Source organism: Penaeus japonicus, unplaced genomic scaffold (genome assembly GCF_977035675.1).
Source record: "Penaeus japonicus unplaced genomic scaffold, GWHDUDI00000001_assembly GWHDUDI00000005, whole genome shotgun sequence".
Taxonomy (NCBI): domain Eukaryota; kingdom Metazoa; phylum Arthropoda; class Malacostraca; order Decapoda; family Penaeidae; genus Penaeus; species Penaeus japonicus.
The window spans coordinates 34,884,382-34,890,216 of NW_028234407.1; positions in this window are offsets into that span (position 1 = coordinate 34,884,382).

Genomic DNA, 5,835 nt, shown 5'->3' on the forward strand with positions numbered 1-5,835 from the left:
ACTCGATGAGGGTCCGTGCATACCTGTCCGTTAGCAAAGGTCATCCCTCTGCTGTTTATAGCATACCTTGCTCATTCTGACCACGCAACTGATGTCATCTTGGAAGTTCTGCGTCTTTTCTTTCTCTTTTGTCTTTTCCTCTGTCAGTTTTCTAATAATCATATTGTAGGAGGGTGACTGCCCCACGAACCCACTACAGTAAGTGGGTTCGTGGGGCACTCACCCTCCTACAATATATTTGCACATTATCTCTTGTTTAATGGAATTGAAAACAAAGGCACTGAGCGATTTGAAAATGTATTTTTTGTAATTATTTCAATTGTGGTTTTAAAAAAAGTAAGATAAAAGCTGAACATATAATCACCTGAATAGGTTCTGATTAATCGGCATGTATAATAGTGTAAGGATACATATCACATTACATCTATTCAAAAAGGTATCTTTGGCTGGAGTTATTACGTGCAACATTCTATGTGCGTGGCATGTTTTAGTATATGTTGGTAAGCATAAACTTCGTGCATGACTAAGTGGAAAATTATTAACATTATATCTACATGTGTGTGTCTGTGTGTGTGGGTGTGCCTGTGCCTGTGTGTGTATGTTTGTTTGTGCCTGTGTGTGTGTATATGTGTGTGTGTGTGTGCCTGTGTGTGGGGGGGGAGGGGGTGTGTGCCTGTGTGTGTGTGCCTGTGTTTGTGTGCCTGTGTGGATGCGCCTGTGTGTGTGTGTGTGTGTGCGTGTGTGTAGGAGTCGTGAGCTTATGGTCAGTACTCACAGCGCCCAGTTAAAAATTATAGTAATATGAAACAGATAAGGAAAGACTGCTTATACGATGAAAAATATATGCATTTGTAGATTAGGTAGGTAACAAAAAACAAAAGTTTTTCGCGCCGGATAAAGAAAGGCGTAAAGACTACTGATTAGTGTGGAATGCTGCCCACAAGGGTCACAATCAAATAAATATGAAGATCACTATTACAGATTCACTCTCTAAATAATGTTATCATCATCATTACTATTACGATTCCTCAGGTCATTATCACTGTTTTGTTGTTATTATCATTATCATTTTTAATATTATCATTAACATCATTATCATTATTGTCGTTATTATCACCATCCTCATCTTTATCATCACCATTCATATCATTATCCTATTCATTATCATTATTATCATCATTATCATCATTATCATTATTACCATTTTACATCATCATTATCATCACGATCTTATCATAATCATTATCACCATTACCAGACAGAGAAATAGAGAGAGAGAGAAAGAGAGAGAGAGATAGAGAGAGAGAGAGAGAGAGAGAGAGAGAAAGAGAGAGAAGAGAGAAGAGAAAAAGGAAGAGGAGAGGTAACGATGATATAGATGGAAGAGGTGGTGCAGAGGAGAGATCATGTTGAAAGCATGAAGAACGCGAACAAAGTAGTAAGTTGAGTGAAAAGAGCAAAAGGAGAGAGATGAGCAGAAGTAGCAAAACGCGAGAGATGCGTGAAAGGAGCAAGTCACGGAATGAAGAGGCGAGTAAAGACAGTTGCTGTAAATAGAATGGATTAAAAAAAAAAAAAAAGATACAAAATAAGTATCTGAACCAGCAGATGGCACGAGTAAAATAAACATCACAGAACAAAAAAAAAAAAAAAAAGTCAAGCAGCCTCAAGCAGCTAATGCGCCAACAATACTCACATAGTAGAATATTATGCAACAATAAACACCATAACAATGGGCATATCTGTGCGGAGACATTCCTTCGTCGTCGAGATGTGTAACACGTGAGGGAGAGAATGGAGAGTGAGAGAGTGAAGTAGAGAGGGTAGGAGAGTGAAGTAGAGAGGGTAGGAGAGGGGGGAGAGAGGGTAGGAGAGGGGGGAGAGAGGGTAGGAGAGAGAGTGGGGGAGGGGGGATAGAGAGTGGGAGAGAAAGAGGAGAGAGAGGGGGGGAGGAAGAGGAGAGAGAGAGGGGGAGGAAGAGGAGAGAGAGAGGGGGGGCGTAAAGATAAGAGGGGAGAGGAAAAGGAGAGAGAGTGGGAGAGAAGAGGAGAGAGAGGGGGGGAGGAAGAGGAGAGAGAGGGGGGGGGAGGAAGAGGAGAGACAGGGGGGGGGGGAAGAGGAAAGAGAGGGGGGGAGGAAAAGGAGAGAGAGGGGGGGGGAGGAAGAGGAGAGAGAGGGGGGGAGGAAGAGGAGAGAGAGGGGGGGAGGAAGAGGAGAGAGAGGGGGGGAGAGAGAGAAAGAGAGAGAGACAGAGAGAGAGAGAGAGAGAGAGAGAGAGAGAGAGAGACAGCGAGAGAAACAGAGAGAGAGAGAAAGAGAGAGGAGGAAAGGCATACAGGGAAACACAACAAAACGAAGAAGAAAGAAAGAAAGGTGGGGAGAAATGATGAGAGCAAGAAAATAGCAGAAGAAAATGAGAAGAGAGAGAGAGTATGAAAGTACGAGAGAGGGATGAGAAAGAGACACAACAAACAAAATAGAAAGAGAGAAAGAGGGAGAAAAGAAGAAAGCCAAACAGACGACACAAGGACAGCGACATATAAAGAGGGTGTGTGTGGGAAACGATGATAACAGCAGAGAACGAGAGAGGAAAGGGAAGAGCGATAAAAAGAGAGAGACAGAGAGACGAGGAAAAAAATAAGATAAGAGAAAGTAAAAAAAAAAAAAAGACAAGAAAATAATAGGATAAGAGAAAAAAAAAATAAAGAAGATAAGAGGGAAAAATAGAAGATATGAGAAAAGAAAAATAAAGAGACGAGGAGACGAGAGATGCTGGAAGTGAGAAGGAGTCGCCAGGAAGGGAGCTCGACCGAACGACCACCTAATTCACTTTGTCACAATTATTCTTCTCTCTCACTCCTAGATTCTCTCTCCCTCTCTCTCTTCTTTTTCTTCTTCTACTCTCTCTCTCTCTCTCTCTTTCCCTCGTGCTCTATGACTCGCTCTATTTGTTTGTCTTCCTCTCTCTCTTTCTCTTTCTTTCTTTCTCTCTCTCTCTCTCTCTCTCACCGACTATCTCCTCCCTCTCCTCGTCTCTCTCTTCTCTCTCTCTCTCTCCTCTCCTATCCCTCTTCCTACCTCTCCACGTCTCTCTCTCTCTCTCTCTCTTTCCTCTTCTAACTCTCTTGCTCTCTCTCTCTTTCCCTCGTGCTCTATGACTCGCTCTATTTGTTTGTCTTCCTCTCTCTCTTTCTCTTTCTCTCTCTCTCTCTCTCTTCTCCCACTCACCCGAAAACTCACTCGCTCTCTACGCCCTGCTTCTCTCTCTCCTCTCTCCGTCATCCTCAATACCTCTCCTCTCTCTATCTCCGTACTCCTGTGCTCTCTCTCTTTCCCTCGTGCTCTATGCCTTGCTCTATTTGTTTGTCTTCCTCTCTCTCTCTCTCTTTCTCTCTCTCTTAGTCTCTCTCTCTCTCTCTCCTCTCTCTCTCCCTCTCTCTCTATCTATCTACCTATTTATCTATCTACATATCTACCTATCTATTCATCCATCTACCGTTGGCTATACCCATCTTCCCTTCTGGCTCTCTTTTCACTGATCTTTCCAACACCCTATTTCATTTTTTCATTCCTTTTTTATGAAGCATAGTATTCGATTTAAGTATTCCGCGTGATGATTCCTTCGCCTCCTTTTGCTTGCATGCTTGTAGATGCAAAGTAACCATTCATTTTTTTTTAAGCGTCTCAGAGCCAAGCACGCGAAGGCATGTCGTGTCTTTGGAGATGATGCGTCATGCTCTCTCTCTCTCTCTCTATCTATCTATCTCTGTCTCTCTCTCTCTCTATCTATCTATCTCTGTCTCTGTCTCTCTCTCTCTCTCTCTCTCTCTATCTATCTATCTATCTATCTATCTATCTATCTATCTATCTATCTATTCACCTCTGTTGTCTCTGCTTCTCTCTCTCTCTCTCTCTCTCTCTCTCTCTCTCTCTCTCTCTCTCTCTCTCTCTCTCTCTCTCTCTCTCTCTCTCTCTCTCTCTCTTTCTCTCTTTCTCTCTCTCTCTCTCTCTTCTCTCTTCTCTCTCTCTCTCTCTCTCTCTCTCTCTCTCTCTCTCTCTCTCTCTCTCTCTCTCTCGCTCTCGCTCTCGCTCTCGCTCTCTCTCTGTCTGTCTCTCTGTCTCTCTCTCTCTTTCTCTCTCTTTCTCTTTCTCTCTCTCTCTTTCTTCCTTTTCACCTGACTCTATGTTTATTTTAAAAGGAATAGGTTATATATTTTTTCCCACTTATATCTAATTACCAATTTATTTTACGTTTCGGTTGACATATATTATTCAAAATTTTCCTTCAGTTCTTTTAGCCAAGTGTTGTTAATTCGCCAACATTTAGTCGCATTTAGTCGATTCGTAATTCGCTCGAGTCTTTTGTTTGGTCAACTTTGTGTTTATTGCAACAAAGCATCAAAGTCGGAATTCACTCGACATTGCAAAGACGTGCGTTCATCTTCTTTTATAATGGAAACGATTGTCACACTTGCAAGCAGTGGTGGGTCGCGGTGTGGGGGACAGAAGGTGGGCGGGTGGGTGGGGGGAAGGGGGGGGGGTGTTAGTGTGATAGATTACGCCTTGATAACAGTGTGATACGCGATAGACGGAAATGTGTGGACGTTTTAGGCCTCGCTGTAAATGAGGTTGGGTTGAAAGTTGTGGTAAGGCATTGGTTGACATTTGTGTGTGTGTGTGTGTGTGTGTGTGTGTGTGTGTGTGTGTGTGTGTGTATGTGTGTGTGTGTGTGTGTGTTTGCATTTTCCTGGTAAAGTTCATGCATAAGTATGAGTGTACCTTATTTCCTCACTGAAAACACGAGAGCCTGAATCTTGTATTTTCTGAAGTTGTTATATTTACAATTTATTCCAGAGGAGTTGGAAGAGGCCTCTAAAATGCTAAATATCCTTGTACTGAAGGTGGCCCATTTGTTGTTTACCCCCCACCCCCCACCCCCCACCCCCACCCCTTTAGTATATTTTGGATCAACCACTGCTCGCAACACACAAACACACACATACTTACACATATATACACATACATGCATGCATACAATCAAGAAAACACCTTCGCACAAACAAAAAATACATACACAAAAGTATAACAAATAAAAGCACGACCGCACGCAAACCAACACACGCAATGGCAACAAGTATATACTTTGCAAGCACAGACACTTTCTCCTTATTTTCCGTGTTCATTTGTCTGCAACGTTCTTGCAATATTCTCTTGCGTTCTTGCAGTTCTTTTCTTGCAACACCACAAAAAAATGCAAGAGAGCGCGCGCGCCCAATTTAAAAAAATAAAAAAAAAATAAACCCAATATTCCCTATTTTCCGAGAAGATAACATGTCTCGCGCAAGAATTCCCATGCTTGCCTCAGTCGAAAGCCCAAAGCACGGAAGCACGGAAGCACGGAGAGCATTGTCGTCGACGCAGACTCGAACTGGTCTTCTACATCGAGAATTCTAGAAAGTCCCGTGAACGCGCTCGTGCCGTTCCGTTACGGGAAGATACGGCGATCGGCGCGATGGCTGGAAGGGATATTATCGTACATCTTCGCTCGGCGCAGATCGTGGGAATCGACGGCGATTTAAGCCTTGGACGGATTCGCGCTGGCGTTGTTCTTCAAAAATGTTGTTGTGCGGAGGAGAACTCAGAGGGAGAGGATTAATCTATACACAAACACACACACACACACACATACACACACATACTACCACACACACACACACACACATACACACACACATACACACACACACACACACACACACACACACACACATAATAACATATATAAATATATATATATATATATATATATATATATATATTAAATATATGTTTGTG